The sequence below is a fragment of the Leucopleurus acutus genome (genome assembly GCF_964270905.1).
Source record: "Leucopleurus acutus genome assembly, chromosome: 10".
Taxonomy (NCBI): Eukaryota; Metazoa; Chordata; class Mammalia; order Artiodactyla; family Delphinidae; genus Leucopleurus; species Leucopleurus acutus.
Genome location: NC_139153.1, coordinates 44452279 through 44474413, shown reverse-complemented (window position 1 = coordinate 44474413; position 22135 = coordinate 44452279). Strand labels below are relative to the sequence as shown.

Genomic DNA, 22135 nt, shown 5'->3' with positions numbered 1-22135 from the left:
AGGCTGTCTTTTCTCCATTTTACATTGTTGCCTCCTTTATCACTGATAAGGTGGCCATATGAACGTGGGTTTACCTCTAGGCTTTCTATCCTGTTCCATTGATCTATATTTCTGTTTTTGTGCCAGTACCATACTGTCTTGATTACCATAGCTTTGTAGTATAGTCTGAAGTCAGGGAGCCTGATTCCGACAGCTCCGTTTTTCTTTCTCAAGATTGCTTTGGCTATTCAAGGTCTTTTGTGTTTCCATACAAATTGTGAAATTTTTTGTTCTAGTTCTGTGAAAAATCCCAGTGGTAGTTTGATAAGGATTGTACTGAATCTGTAGATTGCTTTGGGTAGTATAGTCATTTACACAATGTTGATTCTTCCAATTCAAGAACATGGTATATCTATCCATCTCTCTGTATCGTCATTAATGTCTTTCATCAGTGTCTTATAGTCTTCTGCATACAGGTCTTTTGTCTCCTTAGGTAGGTTTATTCCTAGGTATTTTATTCTTTTTGTTGCAATGGTAAATGGGAGTGTTTCCTTAATTTCTCTTTCAGATTTTTCGTCATTAGTATAAAGGAATGCCAGAGATTTCTGTGCATTAATTTTGTATCCTGCTACTTTACCGAATTCATTTTTAGCTCTAGTAGTTTTCTGGTAGCATCTTTAGGATTCTCTATGTATAGTATCATGTCATCTGCAAACAGTGACAGTTATATTTCTTCTTTACCTATTTGGATTCCTTTTATTTCTTTTTCTTCTCTGACTGCTGTGGCTAAAACTTCCAAAACTATGTTGAATAACAGTGGTGAGAGAGGGCAACCTTGTCTTGTTCCTGATCTTAGAGGAAATGGTTGCAGTTTTTCACCATTGAGAATGATGTTTGCTGTGGGTTTGTCATATATGGCCTTTATTATGTTGAGGTGGGTTCCCTCTATGCTTATTTTCTGGAGAGTTTTTATCATAACTTGGTGTTGAATTTTGTCAAAAGCTTTCTCTGCATCTATTGAGATTATCTTATGGTTTTTATCCTTCACTTCGTTAATATGGTGTATCACATTGATTGATGTGCGTATATTGATGAATCCTTGCATTCCTAAAATGCAAGGATAAACCCCACTTGATCATGGTGTATGATCCTTTTAATGTGATGTTGGATTCTGTTTGCTAGTATTTTGTTGAGGATTTTTGCATGTATATTCATCAGTGATATTGGCCTATATTTTTCATTTTTTTGTAGAATCTCTGTCTGGTTTTGGTATCAGGGTGATGGTGGCCTCGTAGAATGAGTTTGAGAGTGTTCCTCCCTCTGCTACATTTTGGAAGAGTTTGAGAAGGATAGGTGTTATCTCTTCTCTAAATGTTTGATAGAATTTGCCTGTGAACCCATCTGATCCTGGGCTTTTGTTTGTTGGAAGAGTTTTACTCACAGTTTCAATTTCAGTGCTTGTGATTGGTCTGTTTATATTTTCTATTTCTTCCTGGTTCAGTCTTGGAAGGTTGTGCTTTTCTAAGAATTTGTCCATTTCTTCCAGGTTGTCCATTTTATTGGCATATAGTTCCTTTTAGTAATCTCTCATGATTGTTTGTATTTCTGCAGTATCAGTTGTTACTTCTCCTTTTTCATTTCTAATTCTGTTGATTTGGGTCTTCTGCATTTTTTTCTTGATGAGTCTGGCTAATGGTTTATCAATTTTGTTTATCTTCTCAAAGAACCTCCTTTTGGTTTTATTGATCTCTGCTATTGTTTCATTCATTTCTTTTTCATTTATTTCTGATCTGATATTTATGATTTTTTTCCTCTGCTAACTTTGGGGATTATTTTGTTCTTCTTTCCTTAATTTCTTTAGGTGTAAGGTTAGATTGTTTATTTGAGATTTTTCTTGTTTCTTGAGGTAGGATTGTATTGCTATAAACTTCCCTCTTAGAACTGCTTTTGCTGCATCCCGCAGGCTTGGGTCATCAAGTTTTCATTGTCATTTGTTTCCAGGTATTTTTTGATTTCCTCTTTGATTTCTTCAGTGATCTGTTGGTTATTTAGTAGTGTATTGTTTAGCCTCCATGTGTTTGTATTTTTTACAGTTTTTTTTTCCTGTAGTTGATATCTGGTCTCATAGTGTTGTGGTCAGAAAAGATACTTGATATGATTTCACTTTTCTTAAAATTACCAAGGCTTAATTTGTGACCCAAGATATGATCTATCCTGGAGAATATTCCATGAGCACTTGAGAAGAAAGTGTATTCTGTTGCTTTTGGATGGAATGTCCTATAAATATCAATTAAATCCATCTTGTTTAATGTATCATTTAAAGCTTGTGCTTCCTTGTTTATTTTCATTTTGGATGATCTGTCCATTGGTGAAAGTGGGGTGTTAAAGTCCCCTACTATTATTGTGTTACTGTTGATTTCCCCTTTTATGGCTGTTAGCATTTGCTTTATGTATTGAGGTGCTTCTATGTTGGGTGCATAAATATTTACCATTGTTATATCTTCTTCTTGGATTGATCCCTTGATCACTGTGCAGTGTCCTTCTTTGTCTCTTGCAATAGTCTTTATTTTAAAGTCTATTTTGTCCGATATGAGAATTGCTACTCCAGCTTTCTTTTGATTTCCATTTGCATGGAACATCTTTTTCCATCCCCTCACTTTCAGTCTGTATGTGTCGCTAGGTCTGAAGTGGGTCTCTTGTAGACAGCATATATATGGGTCTTGTTTTTGTATCCATTCAGCCAGTCTGTGTCTTTTGGTTGGAGCATTTAATCCATTTACATTTAAGGTAGTCATCAATATGTATGTTCCTATTCCCATTTTCTTAATTGTTTGGGGTTTGTTTTTGTAGGTCTTTTCCTTCTCCTGTGTTTCCTGCCTACAGAAGTTCCTTTAGCATTTGTCGTAAAGCTGGTTTGGTGTTGCTGAATTCTCTTAAATTTTGCTTGTCTGTAAAGGTTTTAATTTCTCCCTCAAATCTGAATGAGATCCTTGCTGGGTAGAGTAATCTTGGTTATAGGTTTTTCCCTTTCATCACTTTAAATATGTCCTGCCACTCCCTTCTGGCTTGCAGAGTTTCTGCTGAAAGATCAGCTGTTAACTTATGGGGATTCTCTTGTATGTTATTTGTTGCTTTTCCCTTGCTGCTTTTAATATATTTTCTTTGTATTTAATTTTTGAGTTTGATTAATATGTGTCTTGGAGTGTTTCTCCTTGGATTTATCCTGTATGGAACTCTCTGTGCTTCCTGGACTTCATTGACTATTTCCTTTCCCATGTTAGGGAAGTTTTCAACTATAATGTCTTCAAATATTTTCTCAGCCCTTTCTTTTTCTCTTCTTCTTCTGGGACACCTATAATTCAAATGTTGGTGCATTTAATGTTGTCCCAGAAGTCTCTGAGGCTGTCCTCAGTTCTTTTCATTCTGTTTTCTTTATTCTGCTCTGCAGTAGCTATTTCCACTATTTTATCTTCCAGGTCACTTATCCGTTCTTCTGCCTCAGTTATTCTGCTATTGATTCCTTCTAGAGAATTTTTAATTTCATTTATTGTGTTGTTCATCATTGTTTGCTTGCTCTTTAGTTCTTCTAGGTCCTTGTTAAACGTTTCTTGTATTTTCTCCATTCTATTTCCAAGATTTTGGATCATCTTTATTATCATTACTCTGAATTCTTTTTCAGGTAGACTAACTATTTCCTCTTCGTTTGGTTTGGTGGGTTTTTACCTTGCTCTTTCATCTGCTGCATATTTCTCCATCTTCTCATTTTGTTTAACTTACTGTGTTTGGGGTCTCCTTTTCACGGGCTGCAGGTTCATAGTTCCCGTTTGTTTTGGTGTCTGCCCTCAGTGGGTGAGGTTGGTTCAGTGGCTTGTGTAGGCTTCCTGGTGGAGGGGACTGGTGCCTGTGTTCTGGTGGGTGGGGCTGGATTTTGTCTTCTGGTGGGCAGGGCCGTGTCCAGTGGTGTGTTTTGGGGTGTCTGTGAACTTAGTATGATTTTAGGCAGCCTCTCTGCTAATGGTGGGGTTGTGTTCCTATCTTTCTGGTTGTTTGGCATGGGGCATCCAGCACTGGAGCTTACTGGCCGTTGGGTGGAGCTGGATCTTAGCATTGAGACAGAGATCTCTGGGAGAGCTCTCTCCAACTGATATTATGTGGAGCTGGGAGGTCTCTGGTGGGCTAGTGTCCTGAACTTGGCTCTCCCACTTCAGAGGCTCAGGCCTGAAACCAGGCTGGAGCACCAAGACCCTGTCAGCCACATGGCTCAGAAGAAAATGGAGAAAAAAAGAAAGAAAATAAAATTAAAATAAAAAAATAATAATTAAAAAAAAATAAAAGAGAGCAACCAAACCAATAACCAAATCTACCAGTGATTACAAGCGCTAAAAACTAAACTAAGTAAACATAAAAATCAGAAACAAATCAGTCGCAGATAGCAAATCCCAAGTCTACAGTTGCTCCCAAAGTCCACGGCCTCAATTTGGGGTTGATTCGTTGTCTATTACGGTATTCCACAGATGCAGGATACATCACGTTGACCGTGGGGATTTAATCTGCTGCTCCTGAGGCTGCACGGAGAAATTTCCCTTTCTCTTGTTTGTTCACACAGCTCCCGGCATTCAGCTTTGGTTTTGGCCCCTCTGCATGTAGGTCGCCCTCAGGCATCTATTCCCACCCAGACAGGATGGGGTTAAAGCAGCAGCTGATTAGGGGACTCTTGCTCAGGCAGGCTTGGGGGAGGGAGGGGTACGGTAGTTATAATTGGAATGTGGGGCGAGCCTGTGGCGCAGAGGCCGCGTGTCATTGCAACAGCCTGAGGCACACCATGGGTTCTCCCGGGGAACTTGTCCCTGGGTCACGGGACCCTGGCAGTGGAGGCTCCTGGGGGGTGTGTGGATAATGACCTTTGCTTGCACACAGGATTCTTGGTGGCCGAAGCAGCAGTGTTAGTGTTTCATGCCCATCTCTGGGGTCCAAGCTGATAGCCGTGGCTCGCGCCCATCTTTGGAGCTCAATTAGGCGGCGCTCTGCCTTCTGTGGGCATACAGGGAAGGAATCCCCTCTCCTCGCACACCCCGAAACAATGGTCTCTTGCCTCTTAGGCAGGTCCAGACTTTTTCCTGGACTCCCTCCCAGCTAGCTGCAGCGCACTAGCCCCCTTCAGGCTGTGTTCACGCAGCCAACCCCAGTCCTCTCCCTGGAATTTGACCTCCAAAGCCCAAGCCTCAGCTCCCAGCCCCCACCCGCCCTGGTGGGTGAGCAGACAAGCATCTCAGGCTGGTGAGTGCTTGTCGGCACTGATCCTCTGTGTGGGAATCTCTCTGCTTTGCCCTCTGCACCCCTGCTGCTGTGCTCTCCTCCATGGCTCCAAAGCTTACCCCCTCCCACCCCCCATCTCCGCCAGTGAAGTGTCTTCCTAGTGTGTGGAAACTTTTCCTCCTTTCCAGCTCCCTCCCAGAGGTTCATATCCCGTCCCTATTCTTTTGTCTCTGTTTTTTCTTTTGCCCTACCCAGGTACGTGGGGGATTTTCTTGCCTTTTGGGAAGTCTGAGATCTTCTGCCATCGTTCAGTAGGTGTTCTGTACGAGTTGTTCCACATGTAGATGTATTTTTGATGTATTTGTGGGGAGGAAGGTGATCTCCACGTCTTACTCCTCTGCCATCTTGAAGGTCCCCTCCAAACAATTTTATACTCTTTTAAAAACAAAACCTGTTTATGTGCTAACTAGATGATTTTCCGTTAAGTCCCTACCTGAGAAACAAGTGCTATGTACTTCAAACTCCCCATGCTACAGATGGATGGCATTTTCTTAAAATTCTTCACTTTTATCGGGTTTATCTGATGTAAATATTAGGTACTGAATACCGTCCTCCCAAGTCCCAAAACCTTATTTCTGAGACCACTTCAGAATAACGATTCTAAAAGGGGAAAAACACAAGATTCAGCCTTTGTGTCTCGCAATTAAGTGAATTTCTCACGTTTCTAACAGGAAAAACAGAAACACTGTAAGACATCCATTCCCACTGGAAAGATAATTATTTGAGGAGTTTTTCCATGAATCTGGGGGAGAATCATTTGAAGAAAATTAATGCCAGGTAGTCAACTATGTTCTGGGTTGTACCTCAGGAGTCCTCCCTATTCAGAAAGGAGGCGCTGAAACTATTTCTGAAGACAAATAAACAAAAGCCATACAGTAATGATACAAAGAATGAACACAAGGTGAGAGGGTGTGGGGTGTAGAAGGAACAGTAAGAGACCGCTCTTGGAGATCTGCTTATCTTTTCTACATTCCAGCATTTCTCCCACTTCCAATTTTGCAGAAATGAGAATCTTCCAGACAAAATTCTTGACTTTTGACCAACAGAGTTCTAGATGCTATGCAAAGCAACTCTAACTTTTCCTGTTAAATGATATTCATTTGAGCAATTGGAAAACATTTAAATACATTTATATAACAACATGGGTATGTGGATGTATTTTTTAACCATTTATTTCATTAAATCTAAACATAAATCAAGTAATTCTGGTGAAAATTTAGCATCCAGATAGAGATGCGCCATGTTTGAAAAATACATATTAGATTTCAAAGATTAGTATGAAAAAAAGAAGGTAAAACAAGGCATTAGTAATTTTTATATTGATTATTGATTAGAGCCAAGACACCTAAGATGAGAAAAATGCAGGTGGAACAGGTCTGGGGGGAAGATCAGGGGTTCCACTTGCAAAAAGTTGATTTGCAAATGACTATTGCACATCCAGGAAATGTCAAGGAGGTTATTCAAAGAGTTGGGGAGAGAGGTCCAGCCTAGAGATATATGTCTAGGGATCACTGGCATAGATGGTATTTAAAACCATGAAAAAAGACGAGGTCTGCAGGGAGGGGATATAAACAAAAAGGCAAAGAAGAGAAAAGACTCAGCCGTGGGGCACTCCAGCATTAAAAGGGCAAGCAAAAAATAAAGAACCAGCTAGACAGAGGAGAGAGTACTTCCAAGGAGTTAAAAGGAAAATCAAGAGTGTATCCTCCAGGCATGGTGAAGAAAGTGTACCAATGAGAAGGGACTGATTAACTGAGTCAAATGATGCTAAAAGTTCATGGAGGATGAGGACTGAGAACAGACCCTTGTATTTAGTAGGTGATGGTGAATCTCGACAGTTTCTTGTAAAGTTGATGAAACTTGGCAGGCAACCTGCAAGGGTGGGTTAACAGAGAATGTGAGGAGCAGATTTGCAGACAGCAAGTCTGGACAACTCTCACTAGTTTTTATATACAGGAGAGTAGAGAAATGGAGCCACTGCTAGCAGTGGAAGTGATATGAGGAGGGAGTGTTTTCCAAGAAAGAAGAAATAGCATGTTTATAAGCCAATGAGAATTACCTGGTAGAGAGAGGGAAACTGGTGATACAGAAGACAGAAGGGGGAATTACTAGAGTGATATCCTTGAGTATTCAAGGAAGATGGGCTCCAGTGCCAGGAAGTAGAGGGAATGGCTTTGGATAGAGCATAGAGATTTCATGTTTAGTCACAAAACAAGAGGCAGAGTATATGGCAACAGATGCAGGGCAGGTAGGCAGATGGTGGCGTGAGTCTGTGGAAGCTCCCCTCTGATGGCTCAGTTTTCTCAGTGAGAGTGGAAGCGGGGACATCGTGTAAGAGTGAGAATGAAGAGGAGGTGTGGGCGTCTGCGGAGATGGGAGCGAATGTGAAACAATCAGTGAAGAGAATGGGAGAGTGCAGGGACCAGAGAAATATCAGGCACTTTAAGGATCCATCTGACATTTCTGGCCACGTAAGACCCATCAATTGTTTGTGAGCTCTTCTCCAGCCACATTCAGCAGCTCAAATGCAGGCAGGAGGAAGCAGAGATTAGGGTTTAGCCAGTGTGTGGTTCTACCGAGTGCTGCCTGAGAGGAGCAAGTGAACTGGGGGTGCCCAAAGAATTGCCATTGGCTGGGAAAGGCAGAAGGAGAGAACCTCAAGTTTCAGGGGTCACAAACAGGAGGTCAGGAACACCGAGGGACCATTGGAATTGGAGTAAGAGAGGGAAAGGATTGGAAGATGGAGGTTGGTTATCAGAAAGCATGATGCACGAAACACATTATGAAGGGCCAGCCATAACTGGGAATGAAAACATCCATCTATGACTATGGAAGTAAGTGGTAGGGTTGGGTGGAAGTCAGAGAATTGCGGCAAAGAAGGTCAAGGAACTCCAGGATGTTAACAAGATCCTCTACCTGGAGCTAAAGTCATCAAGAGCTGAGGGTAAGTGGTCCTGGAGCCCAGGGCACTGACAAACAGGATAAAGAGCATGATGGGATGAGTGCTGGTCCACCCAAGGCAGAGTTGGGTGGGGTCATGAGTGAGGAAGGGCAGGAGGGATAAATGTTTCAAGTGTCTACTTGACCTGGTCAATGGGGAGCAGAAGGCCAGAGTCAGTATGATCGCCCAGTGTGCGGGGCTCCTACTGATGTTCACTGAGTAGGGGCGGACTTACTCCGAGGGATCGGGACACCCAGTGGTCCTCACTGAGGAGGCTGAGGATGTCCAAGGAAGCTCAGTATCGCTCAAGCCCACAAACATCTCTTGCACCTTATGATGGGGGTGGGTAAAAATTCTGGATGGGGAGGGTCTTAGTTCGAGGGCTTGACCCCCTACCTGGCCCCTTGTTTGTTCTATCACTTTATTCCACATTAATAAGGAACCCAGAAGTAAACTGCCTGACCAGTCTTTTCCAATTGCTAAGTTCCTATTAATAATAATATTATTTTATATAAAACCTCAAATAAGTATGCTTGTTATGGTTAAGGAAATAAGAGTTTATCAAAGTACAACTAATGAACAAGAAACTATAAAAATTACCACACATATTTGAAAAAGTTAATGGAAACTCAGTGGAGAGTTTAAAAGACAGAATAGACACAGCAGAGAAAAGAATTAGTGAATTGGTAGACAGGGCTGAAATAAGAAGCCGAATGCAGTACTGAGAAAGGAAGTAAAACATGGAAGAGAGGTTAAAAACACAGATGATATAGAAGGAAGGTCCCACATATCTGCTCAGAGTTTCAGGAGTAGAGAATAAGGAAAAGCAATATTCAAAGAAATAATGGCTGAGAATTTTCCAGAACACTGATTAGACATCAATTCTCACATTTAAAAAGTCCAGGGAATCCTGAGGGGGATGATTAAAAAGAAGCCCATTTCTACATACATTGTAGTGAAACTCAGAATAACAAATACACAGAAAAGAAGCTCAAATCCCCCAGAATGAAAAGACAGATTACTACAAAAGAACAACAATCAGACTGTTAGATAAATTCTTTAAATGAAACAATGGAAATTGGAAGACAGTGGAATCATACTGTCAACAAATTGCTTACTATGTGGAAAAAAATAAATAGATGGGGTTTTAAAAAGTCTGACTAAAACACCAGACAATGTTAACATATAAATTGGGTAGAGGGGTGATCAGAGTTAAGTATAAAGTCCTTGAATTGCTCAGGAGGACAGGAATGATTGATTCAGTTTGGATTTTGTTAAGGTAAATATGTGTGCTAAAATAACCATATAATAAACACAAGAAAATAGAAATGGAGCGTAAGGCTTTTGAATAAGTGGAGGAGGGACATGTAATGTGGGGTAGGAGAGAGAATCTAAATTAATACAAAAAGAAATTAGAGTAAGTATATTAAAAGTGGGACAATGAAAGAGAAGAAAGTAAAATGATAAAATAAATCCAAATATATTAATAGTAGCACTATAAATGAACATAACTTTCACATTAAAACTTACAGGTTGGAAAAAAAAGCAAATTTATTCTCTTTACAACAGTTTCACAAATGGAATAAAAATATACAGAATTGTTGATGGTGAAAGGATAAGAAAATAAGATAGGCAAGTACTAAGCAAAAAAAATTGGTATAGCTCTATCCGAAACAGATCTATTTTTTAACTTATTTATTTTTATTTTTTATTGAAGTATAGTTGATTTACAGTGTTTCAGGTGAACAGCAAAGTGATTCAGTTACACACACACACACACACACACACACACACACACATATATTCTTTTTCAGGTTCTGGTTTATTACACGATATTGAATAAAGCTCCCTGGGCTGTACAGTAGATCCATGTTGTTTATCTGTCTATTTTATATATGGTAGTGTGTATCCATTAATCCCAAATTCCTAATTTATCCCCCCTACAACTATCCCCATTGGTAACCATAAGTTTGCTTTCCATGTCTATGAGTCTATTTCTGTTTTGTAAGTAAGTTCATTTGTTTTATTTTTTAGATTCCACATATAAGTGATATCATGTGATATTTGTCTTTCTCAGACCTAGAAACAAGGGCAGTGCTACAGATTAAGAGGGTCGTTCCATCATGACATATATTTGACTAACCAGGAAAAAATTAAACTAGAATGCATCTAATAACATACAGCTTCAAAATATACAAAGCAAAAACTGAAAGAAGCACAAGATGAAATTGAAAAATTCACCTCTATATATTTCTCCCTCAATAACTGATTAATTGAACTTCAAAAAAATGAGGAAGGTAGATGGAAGATTTGAATAACACAATTAACTCGTTTAAGCTAATGAACATATATGGATCACTGCAAACCAGTAACTTCAAGGAAGTACAGAACATTTGTGAAAACTATGTACCAGGCCATAAAACAAGTCTCAACAAATTTCAAAGAAATGGAATCATGTAGATCACATTCTCTAATCACTATTAAAATAGAAAATATTTAAAATGGAAAAAAATTTAAAATAGAAAAAATATTTTAAAATAGTAAATAGAAAATTAAAGTAGATATTATTAAAAATATTAAACTAAAATAAAGATAGAATTAAAATAGAAAAATAATTGCTAAAAGGTTCTGGAAATTAAAGAATAAAATAAAAGATTACAAATAAGTCATAAGTCAAAGAAGAAATCATCATGAAAATGTTAAAAACTCACATGTGAACAATAATAAAACACTACATATCAAAACATGTGGAATACAAATATGGCTAAAGCAACACTTGGAGGGAAAGTTATTGCACTAAAAGCATACACGTGAAAGAAGAAAGGCTGAAATTAAATGAGTAATCATGTAAATTGAAGAGGTGAGAAAAAGAATAAAGCTAAAGAAAGTAGAAGGAAGGAAATAATAAGGATGAAAACAGAGATTAAGTAAAATGAAAAAGAATGACACAACCAAGAAGAGAAAGTGAAAAGTTGTTCTCTGGAAAGTCTAAAAAGAACCTGTAACAACTCTGGTGAGATGGACCAAGAGCTAAGGAGGGAAGCGGTGGCCGCCTCTGCAGGTTTCCTCATCCCACTGGGGCATAGAAGGGACTTGGGTTTTGTACCCCAGGAGAGCCCCTGCCTTCCCAAGAGGTGTTCTTGACAACACGCGGAGCACAGCTCCATGCCTCTCCCCGTGCACCGCCACTTGATCTCTCTTCTTCTGGCAGCTCTTCCATCTTTTGAGGGAAACAATTCCAACCATCTCCCAAATTTGCCAGAAATGGTGTTTGGTTTTTTTTGTTTCTCATTCTCTTTGTTGCTTTTGGATCATTTATGAAAGAGAAGGGGAAATATCAGCATTACTTCGGCATCCACCATCAGCACCAGGCTGAGGGGAGGGGAACTGAGGCAGAAAGCAGGGGTGGTGGCAGTGGGAAGAGCAAGCGTAAGGTACCTGGAAGCCGTGGGAGGAAGGATTCAGATCTGGGAGCACAGAGGATGGTTGGGGGATGGCGGGCATTCAAGCACCCGGGCTGCAAGAGCTGCAGTCCTGGGAGAGGCACCTGACATTCAGTGGACCGTGGAGCTGAAAGACCCACTGGCAGATTTCTAATAGATTTTAATCAAGGATTCCATTAAAACAGCATTTAAAATTTTTTCTTCTAATCAGCCATAAAAGAAAGAGACTAATCTCGAATATTCTGGTTACATGTCATTCTAGTAAATCAAAGTCCCTACTGATCAATAAATTGTTTTTCAAAGAAAGCAAAACAACAAAACCACATTTATATAACACAAACACAAAAACAGAACCTGCCAGATTTTCAGAGGCTGGAGCTGCACAAATAAAGTGAAATGATGATTGAGACAAAGGTTTTCAAGAGGAGGTTAGGAAGAGGTTTGGGGCTGGAAGCACTGCGTATGCAGACTGGACTATCTTCAGAAAAAAGATAACATAAAGGGGCTTGGGTCATTTTCCTTTTCTCCAGTGATATGCAGGCTTTGAAGCCTAGAAAGTGACCCTGTATACTCTGAGGTAGTTACATTTCATACCAAAATGGGAGAACCATATAGGATGACAGTTTTCTGAGCCATGAGTCAGTATGGGATTGTTTGGGGACTTTGGCAAATAGCCACGCTAGATCCTGGGGCCATGAGCACCTCTGTCCTGTAGGCACCCCCGTTCCTCTCTCTCATGTCTTGTGTTCTTTTCCAAAGTGTCTGCTCGGAGAGATTAAACTGTCAGCCCACAGAATGGATTTGTGCATCCCAGCTGCAGATCACATATCTGTCACATCAGTGGCATTACACTGTAAATCATAGCCAAAAAAGGACTTTCCACAGAATGGTTTTCTTTCCCCAGCTGATAATATATAAATGTACACCAAAAAATTTAACTTACAGTTACCTAGGAAAGGTAATGGGGGCAAATAACACATGGTTGAATACAACGCTGAAAGCAGTTTTCATACAGCATTTAGGCAGTTTCATAAAGCTCTTCTTACTCTCTTTACACAAATGCAGAATTGATTCTCAGAGTAAGTCTGAAGTGAATGAGGTTTCTGTCAGTAACGAATCCAGCCCGTCCCCAAACAAGTCCATCTTTGAGCCTTTTCCCCAATAACCTTCTGGTGGTTTCATGCTGTTCTGGTCTTAACCATCACTAGCAATTGATCGCATACGGTCATTCGCAAGAGGGTGTTAATGGTACATTATTACCTTGGACTTATACCAACCAAGGTCTTCTAAATTGTAAAAGAGAAGATGATAAAAAGGAACAATTGTCTAAGGGTAGAACCCCTGCCCTGGGTCGGGAGGCGCAGAGCTGGGTAGAGGTGCTTTTCTGGTTGTCATGTGCTAACCCCGTCTTGAAGGCTGCCCTGAATAAAGGCACTATAAAATCGCTCACCTTTTACTTAAACTCTTACCAGTTCTCCTAAGCCAAGTAAATATTTACGTGATGTTTATGATTTATACACTTAATCACTCATATGATGCAAGATTCGAAATGAAAAGGTAAAAAAACCCTGAGCTTTCTAAATGAACTTAAGGATATTTATATATACACAAACACACATATGTACTTTTCACTCTAACACCTTTGTTCCTCCTTCCCTAGTATTATTGTTTCCTTAAAGTGAGAGATACTATGATGTTACACTGCTAGGGATGTTTGAGTATAACCACTTTGGGAGAAATTTGGCACCAAATGGTCAAGTTGTAAGTTTATGTAAAATATGACCCTTCAAAATTCTACTTCTGGGCATACATCCTCAAGAATTTCTTTTGCATGTGCATAAATACATTTCAAAGATGTTTACTGCATACATCTACGTAATAGCCACAGAAGAAATACAGAAAAAATCTATAGTCCATCATGGAGGTAGCAGATTAATAAAAATGGTATTTTCATATGATAGAGTAATATTTAACAGTTAAAAATATGAACATAATCTATATAAACAATCTGATAGTTCTCTCAAAAACACTGAGTGATAATGCAAGTTTCATTCACAGAAAGTAAAAGAGAAACAACCCTTATGGAAAATTCTTTAGTGAAGTGGGCTATGAATAAACATGAAGGTATATTCTGTCCCACTAGAAAAGAAAAGCAAAGTAAAAAATAAGATTCTTTTTTTTCCCTTTGCCTATGAAATTGACAGTGTTGTTGAATAATTATGTTTATCACTAGCAAGGCATGGGGATCTGGCACACTCATACACTACCAAGAGCAATATAAATTTATAGACTTTCCTGGAGGATTATTTGGCAATATGTATCCAAAATTTAAATAATAGTAAGTAAATTTTGACAAAGTAATTCGTCCTAAGAAAATAAAAATGTGTGCAAAGATGAAGTTACAATAAAAAGTATAAAGTGCTTAATGTTTTAAAAGAATGATTTTGTTGAATAGATTATGGTATACAAATGAAATGGATCATTAGGAGGATAAAAATAATGACACAGAAGAATGATCATTGACATTAACGCTGCTTATATGTTGTTGAGTGGGAAAAAAAGATCTTATTTGTGTTTAAAAGAATTATATTCATCTGGTCCTTATTATTCAAGGATATCTGGTACGAGAGAAGAGTCGCTTAAAGTAAATCCACTTAAAATGGGGACCAAAAATTCACACTAAATAATGGGAAATGAAAGCATTTGATTAGCACTATATTCGAAGAAAAAGAAACAAGAAAATACATTTTATTTTCTATTTTACCAAATTTTGATAACAGTATTTTTCATAGGAAGTGATGTTTAGGATAGATCCTAAAATTCATGTTGAAGCCTAAAGGGTCAAAAATAGCCAAGACAATTTTGAAGAACAAGGCTAGGAAGGGAAGATTTATTACAAAGCTTTAATAACTAAATGAAAGTGGTATTAGCTCAGGAATCACAAAAAGATTAATAGAACAGAACAGAGTTAAGAAACAGATCCAAAACTATAACCAAAATTGGTATATGACAGCAAAATAAATGCGAAAATAAATATTCATTCAATGATAATGGGGTAATGGTTTTCAATATGGAAAACATTAGATCTCTGCCTCACACAGTACAGAAATATAAACTTCAGATGAGTTTCAAGATCTAAAAGTTTTATCTCATAAAAAATGGCAATGCATAGAAAGGAAAACTTGAAAATCAAAATATATTTTTAAAAGATCTCTAAGGGAAATGCAAAGTAAAAGCAGTGAAATACATTCCATGCTTATCAGATTAATCAAAATTAAAACAACTGATTAATGTCAGACACAGCCAAAGATATTGGGATACGAAGAACTCCAAGACAGTGCTAGTGGGAGCGTTAAGTGGTACAACAGCTTCAGAGGGCCATTTGCAAAACCTAGCAGAGTTGAAGTAACATAGAGATGCTTTTTTTTGGTTTTTTTTAACACCTTTATTGGAGTATAATTGCTTTACAATGCTGTGTTAGTTTCTGCTTTATAACAAAGTGAATCAGCTATACATATACATATATCCCCATATCTCCTCCCTCTTGTGTCTCCCTGCCACCCTCCCTATCCCACCCCTCTAGGTGGTCACACACCACCGAGCTGATCTCTCTGTACTATGCGGCTGCTTCCCACTAGCTATCTATATTACATTTGGTAGTGTATATATGTCCATGCCACTCTCTCACTTTGTCCCAGCTTACCCTTCCCCCTCCCCATGTCCTCAAATCCATTCTCTACGTCTGCGTCTTTATTCCTGTCCTGGCCCTAGGTTCTTCAGAACCTTTTTTTTTTTTAGATTCCATATATATGTGTTAGAATACAGTATTTTTTTCTTTCTGACTTACTTCACTCTGTGTGACAGACTCTAGGTCCATCCACCTCACTACAAATAACTCAATTTCATTTCTTTTTATGGCTGAGTAATATTCCCTTGTACATATGTGCCACATCTTCTTTTTCCATTCATCTGTCGATGGACACTTAGGTTGCTACCATGTCCTGGCTATTGTAAATAGAGCTGCAATGAACACTGTGGTACATGACTCTTTTTGAAGTATGGTTTTCTCAGGGTATATGCCCAGTAGTGGGATTGCTGGGTCATATGGTAGTTCTATTTGTAGTTTTTTAAGGAACCTCCATACTGTTCTCCACAGTGGCTGTATCAATTTACATTCCCACCAACAGTGCAAGAGGGTTCCCTTTTCTCCACACCCTCTCCAGCATTTATTGTTTGTAGATTTTTTGATGATGGCCATTCTGACTGGTGTGAGGTGATACCTCATTGTAGTTTTGACTTGCATTTCTCTAATGATTAGTGATGTTGAGCATTCTTTCATGTGTTTGTTGGCAATCTGTATATCTTCTTTGGAGAAATGTCTATTTAGGTCTTATGCCCATTTTTGGATTGAATTGTTTGTTTTTTTGATATTGAATAGCCAAAGCAATCTTGAGATAGAAAAACGGAGCTGGAGGAATCAGGCTCCTGGACTTCAGACTATACTACAAAGCTACAGTAATCAAGACAGTATGGTACTGGCACAAAAACAGAAATATAGATCAATGGAACAGGACAGAAAGCCCAGAGAGAAACCCACGCACATATGGTCACCTTATCTTTGATAAAGGAGGCAAGACTATACAATGGAGAAAAGACAGCCTCTTCAATAAGTGGTGCTGGGAAAACTGGAAAGCTACATGTAAAAGAATGAAATTAGAACATTCCCTAACACCATACACAAAAATAAACTCAAAATGGATTAAAGACCTAAATGTAAGGCCAGACACTAAAACTCTTAGAGGAAAACATAGGCAGAACAGTCTATGATATATATCACAGCAAGATCCTTTTTGACCCACCTCCTAGAGAATGGAAATAAAAACAAATGGGACCTAATGAAACTTAAAAGCTTTTGCACAGCAAAGGAAATCATAAGACCAAAAGACAACCCTCAGAATGGGAGAAAATATTTGCAAACGAAGCAACTGACAAAGGATTAACCTCCAAAATTTACAAACATGAGATGTTGATGCAAGTCCTACTACCCAGTTACTCAACTTCTGGGGATATATACCTTAGACACACTCTTATACATTTCTACAAGATCCTATCAAGGATATTCCTTGCAATATTTTTGTAATAGCAAAAGGTAAAAACGTCATTTTGACCTTCAGTGGGGAATTAACTCCGTAATAGTAAACAAACAAAGACTACAGTAAAATGAATCAACTAGATCTACAATTATCAACATATGTCAAAAACCAGTGTTGCGTGAAAAAAGCAAATCACAAAAATCAGTGGCAAGCCTCCATTTACATAACAATTTTTATAATGTATCTGTTTACTGTTTAGTCTTTTACATGTCATTTTATTAAAAGGTGTATACCATTAGCCCTCTATGCATTTCCTCCTTCCACCCTTCAATCTTCCAGGTAAACATGAAGTTCTTCTGAGAGCATCTTTCTTTTTTTTGTTGAAGTATAGTTGATTTACAATGTTGTATTCATTTCAGATGTACAACAGAGTGATTCTGTTATACATACATATATATATTCTTTTTCAGATTCTTTTCCATTATAGGTTATTACAAGATATTGAATATAGTTCCCTGTGCTATACAGTAGTAGATCCTTGTTGTTTATCTATTTTATATATAGTAGTGTGTATCTGTTGATCCCAAATTCCTAATTTATCTCCCCCTGTGCCCAGTTTCTCCTTTGGTAACCATAAGCTTGTGTTCTATGTCTGTGACTCTATTCCCATTTACATAAAATTTTAAACACAAAATGAGACTACACATTCTGATGGGCATACACTCAGCCCCAATGTTATAGGCTGCATGGACTCAACCCCAAATTCTCATCCTTCACTGTCTGGATTTCCCTCTTGCTCAGCAGAGAATTTTCTATTTATGGCAATCACAGATTTCGATTCAAGTAGCTACTACATGTACTGTGCTATACTAGGTCTCAGGGAGGACAAAAGAATTACGCAAGACTCCTTGCACCCTGCAGAGGGTACAACTCAGCTAGGGAAGCCATCTGAGAGACCGGCTCTCAGTCCTCACTCTGGCTCACATAGTGTGTAAACTTAGAGTGCTTAATTGTCAAGGCCCAGTTCCTTCATCTATAAGATGGGAAAGTCACCCTCCTGTTTAGAACATTAAATGAATATATATATATATATATATATATATATATATATAGTGTCCAGCATATGCAAACACTCAACACTCTCAGCAATCAAAGGCATGGCAGCCATAACACAAATACAAACTTCTAAACAGTGTCTCAGACACACTGACAGTTAAAAGGTGATGGACGGGAGAAGGGCACTGGATGGGTCTGCTTAGCCCTCTCCACAGCTGGATATAACACTCCCACCCCTGGTGGTTTCCCCTGTGACTTGGCCCCCTCTCTGTGGAACACAGGGCATTTCTTCTAGCAACAGTTTGGCTACACCCAGGTCTATTTATTCTTCCAAGTTCACCATGAACAGTGCTCTGTGAAGAGAGCTACCTACCTCAGGAAAGAGAATTCCTTCTCTCACACCTTTGGAAGGATTCTGGGGTAAAATGAGACCAAAAGGATCATAACAGACCTAAGCTAGCTTTTCGGTTAACCTCTTTAGAATCCCAAGGACATACCACAGCTCCATATTATTAAAGAGAAGGCAATGGTGTCTCAGCTCCATTCACCTCCAACATATACCCGCCTCTAACCCGCAAGCCACCCTCCTCAAAAGCTGGGATAGGGTTCTATCCATGGACTTAGTAGCAGGCACCAGAGGGGAGGCCTGCCTCCCAGACACTGGAAAAACCACAGTGTTTGGAAATCACTTTTGGAGATACTGAGCTGTTGAATTTTATTCCTGGGACTCCTTCCCGAGGACTTGGGAAAGGATAGTGGGTATTTCAGTTATCCAGCCAACGTGGCGCCACCATGTGGCAACAGCACAAACAGCTCATAATTCGCTCAGCCTTAAAATTCTGTGATTCTCTACCAATTTTTAACTTTGAGGAATTCAAAATACTTCTATTTTTATATGTCAAATGAAGAATTCACTCATGTCTTTTCCTCATTCATATTTTATTATCACACTATTTCAGATTTGCATTATTCAAGTACACTCTATGAATAGACCAGCCTCCAATGTCAGCAATGCTTTATCTGGGGTTGGACTTGTTACATCACGCAAGAACTGATGATCAGATTTTCGGGGGACAACCAGATCTGGACAACTTCGGCCAGATCTTAAGACCAAATTCTTCCTTCTAGCTTTCTGGACTGGCTTAGGTATAACTACCTTTGGTTTGCATATATAAAAAAGTGAAAAACATCAAGCAGTTTCATTTTAGCTTTGAAACTAAAATGATAATAATAGTAACAAAAAATAAAACACACCTGACAATACTAAACAGGATGTTGGTTACCCTCAGGGGAGGGGGGGGTGTGATAGTGCCTGTAGTGGGTAATTGGGAGGCTGGGAATATTCTAGGTCTTAATCTGGCCACTTGTTACTTGTATGTTCAGTTTGTGAAAATCCATTGAGGGCACACTTCAGATCTGTGCAATTTTCTGGGATGATGTTATAACTCAAAGGTCTGACCAGTCAGTCAACCCTCCTTAACTTGCCTTTGAGACAAACAATAATAACCAGGAAGGCAAAAAGAGGGGCATGCCCAGTTCTTCTCTACAAGGTATTTCAGTCTGTGTATCAATTGCTCTAAGGGCCATGGCCACAGATGAGCTCTCCTTCTGTCTCTCTAGACAGGGAGGAAGGAGACAGGACACAGTCGATACCACCGTTAGCTTAATTGCTGAAGGTGGTTAACAGTTTACTTTCTCAGATCCTGGAGCAGACAGTTCCCCCTCCTCCTCCACACACAAAACCTAGACCACAGAGAGAACCTGCCACAAAGAGATACACACCATCTCCACAGAGACAAGCCCCACACACACAGACACACTGCCCCACCACCAGACACAACCCCCAACTCCACAGAGACAGCCCCCAGCCCCATAAAGACAGCTAGCTTTCAGCCCACAAAGACAAACCACAGATGTGATGGCTGGGGTGGGGGTAATTAGGAGAGATGGGGCTGCCCATGGGCAGGCAAGGAACATCAACAGGAAGATGGAAAATAATATTTTCAAAGTCTTACCAAACTAAATTTGTTTGGAAAGAGGGATTTTTAGACCTGAGAATACAGTCCCAAAGTTGCTGTGAAAATATATTTAAATCACCCCCATTTCCACCCACAGCTCAGGTCCCATCCTCTTGGACCATTGTCCTCTACTTTCACATCTATCACGTACCCTGAACCCCAACTGCCTTCGGAAGACTAAAAGCAGGGATTATTCCATTTTGTAGATTTAAAAAGTTGAGGCTCAAAGATGTTTGTCAGACATCACAAAACTATCTAAGTGGTCATCTCATCCCTGAGTTGGGGCGAGGGAGGCTGAGTTGGAGGGGCAGGGTGATAATGCCAAAAGAGGAGGGGCGACCCTCTCCCCAGCCCAAAACTCTGAGAACCGCCCACAGCCCCACAAGAGCTGCCTCAAAGGATCTGGAGTAAATGAGTCACGTCTGGCGACATTCACACACATTCTGGGACTGGATTCCACCTTCCCCTGGGAAAGTGGGAAACCTCCAGGTCAAGGGGTCGGGAGTGGAGCGGGCAGAAATAAAGCCAGACTTAAGGCATTTTCTAAGATCAGATAGGAGCCAACCCAGAGCTTACTGCTTCTCTTAGGAAGTCCCTGGGCCCAAAGTGGTGTGTGCAGTCTGAGTCTCTCGGATACTTACTTATCCTTGGGGACAGGGCTTATTTGGGAGAAGGAAACGGAACAGGACTGATCCAAGAGCAGGCGCCTAGCAAACTCCCCTACCCTGCGGAGACATAAGTAAATTAAGTGACGGGGAATGGAAGGGATGCTGCAAATGTTGCAGGTCCCCGGGTTCCCAATGAGGAACCGCTCCGCTCCGCGCTCCCCGAAGATACCCCGCGGCTACATCCAAACCTCTGAAGGGTACCTTAGAATCGGCTCCCGACCTCACCAAAAAGCAGCGGAGTTGGAGCGGAGGGAGTAGGAAGGGGGAGACCAGGATGAAGCTGAAGTGAGCACCTCACACCCCGCAACAGCCGCTCCTCCCCAGGCAGTCCTAGAACCCGGCCAGAAGCTGCCGACTCCGATTCTTAGTCCTGCGCACCGGCCGTGACCTTGAACGAGTCCCTGATTAGTCCCATTTTACAGAAATTAAGAGTGGGAAAGAATCAAGTCCGTCGCGCTGGGTTGCTCCGGGCGCTTACCTGATGGTTTAAGGCGCCCAGCCGGCGCTCCAGGAGCGTAGTGGGTGCGCGGTGAAGCGCAGCCCAAGATCTACGCGGCCAGTGGAATCGCAAACCGCGAAGGAAACGCAGAGCTGAGCTCGGACCCCGGCAGCGGGAGAAAGGGGCGGTTCCGATTCTGCGACGACCCCCTAGCAAGTTCGATGACCCCCCAAGACCCTCCGCAGAGGCGGACTGGCAGTGCCCCGGGGCCCTGGCTCAGGACGGGCACGGGGTGTACGGGGACACGAGAGACACCTCCATACACCCACCCCCGAAGTTGCGGCAACGTACGGGGGGAGAGTGCCGCAAAGCTGCCGGAGGGGAGGGGACGGTACTCACACGGGCTGGCCGGGCTGGAGCAGGTCCGTGACCGGGGTCATCGATGGCGGCAGGGGTCATCGATGGCGGCCGCTCTCAGGCCACCGCGCCTCGGGAAGCCTGGGGCACCTGCCGCAAAGCGCCGCGTGGATTAGGAAGCAGCGCGCAGCAAGGCAGGGGCACGGGGCGGTAGGCGCGCCAGATCTGAGCTGCAGCGCTGCGGGGGCTCGGCCGCCAGAAGCGTAACCGCAGCGGGAGCCCAGAGCGGGCGCGGGAGGCGGGAGCGCGACAGCGGCAGCGGCTGCGAGGGAGGCGCCCGCGCCGCAGGCAGCCAGGGCCAGCGTGGACGCAGCCCCTGCAGACACCTGCCGGCCAGGGCGACGACCAATCAGAGGCGCCCGGAGCGGGGGCGAGTGCCGGGCACCCGGTGGGAGGGGGGCGCGCGCTCGCGCCCGTGCTGGGGCCGGGGGCGCCTGCCCGGCGGGCTTCTCAGGCCCTCCCCTCCGCGCGCAGGCGGCCCGCGCGGGAGGGGCGGGGCGAGGCGCGGCAGGGGGCGGGGCTGGGGCTGAGCGCGCCAGGGACGGAGACCCGCGCCCGGCGCTCGGCTCTACCTTGAGGCGCAGTGCGGTGACGAGGCCCCGGCTCCAGGGTAGCCAGATGAGCCCTCAAGTCATTACCAGCTTTGAAGTAAGGGTTTTTCTTCCCTGCCCCTGCGCCCCGGGCGCCCGGACCGTCCCTGACAGCCGAATGCCTGGTAACCCGAATCCGGGGCCGGCCTGGCTTCCGGAGTGTGGGCGCCTTCCC

At 41.6% G+C, this 22135-nt stretch overlaps 1 protein-coding gene across 1 annotated transcript in view; it reads right to left on the bottom strand.

Moving 5' to 3' along the window:
- Positions 1-21425, bottom strand: part of MYRIP (myosin VIIA and Rab interacting protein) — a 218966-nt gene extending 197541 nt beyond the window's left edge. The window contains exon 1 of the mRNA XM_082848766.1: positions 21353-21425. The gene's annotated coding sequence lies outside the window, so the exon portion shown is untranslated. The remainder of the gene's footprint in view (positions 1-21352) is intronic.
- Positions 21426-22135: the final 710 nt, after the last annotated feature.